Here is a 726-nt window from a genome sequence, read left to right on the forward strand (position 1 = left end):
TCTCTAACTCAAAATAATCTACAATAAATTGTTCAAGATGTGATAAAGTGTAGTAAATATTTACATTTTTTAAAAAATGATGACAGTAAAAGGCATACTACCATCGATCCTCCTCCAAGGCCTTCCCCTCGCTTCAGACGCACCTGCCATTTTCTGAAGCAGGTCTGGAATCTGTTTCATGTCTGTAATTGTGTTGTCACAGCTGCGCATACGTCCTGAGTTGACCCAGAATATTCACCTTCCGTGGTCACTCTGACTTTGGAGCAGGGCCAGAAGTCACACAGTGCCAGATCTGGCGATAAGGTGGACAAGGACACGCTGTAATGTTTATATCTGACAGAAATTATTGAAAATGTTTCTAACTGATTTAGCACATTGAGGCAGCCCAGGGCACAGAACAGAATTCCAGAACGGCTTCAGCAAACAGCTATAGTGATGGAGTAAGTGTTTTTGAAATGAGGGGCACTATTTTGAGGGGGATTACTGGCAATGCTTCTTGTACTGTAATAAACTATTTTTCTGATTCTGTATTTTATTTTTTTCATTGAGAAACAGAGAGCAATGAAACAGTTTCAAAACTGATTAATAAGACACTTTCAATAATTAATACATTGTACATTGTTATCTTCTTAGTGGTTATCCATAGTACAGTAAGCAGACAGGATATCCTGTCCAAACACTATTAGTACAAATGTTTCTTCTCACTGAATTAAGTGAAAGTAGCTG

At 38.2% G+C, this 726-nt stretch overlaps 1 long non-coding RNA gene across 1 annotated transcript in view; it reads right to left on the minus strand.

The window, feature by feature from the left end:
• The window catches only part of LOC111815992, a 20,478-nt gene that overhangs the window by 11,750 nt on the left and 8,002 nt on the right, over positions 1-726 (minus strand). Inside the window, exon 2 of the long non-coding RNA XR_002820549.1 lies at positions 99-292. This is a non-coding gene — a long non-coding RNA (uncharacterized LOC111815992). The remainder of the gene's footprint in view (positions 1-98; positions 293-726) is intronic.

Source organism: Octodon degus, unplaced genomic scaffold (genome assembly GCF_000260255.1).
Source record: "Octodon degus isolate 3935 unplaced genomic scaffold, OctDeg1.0 scaffold00024, whole genome shotgun sequence".
In the NCBI taxonomy this organism is placed as follows: Eukaryota; Metazoa; Chordata; class Mammalia; order Rodentia; family Octodontidae; genus Octodon; species Octodon degus.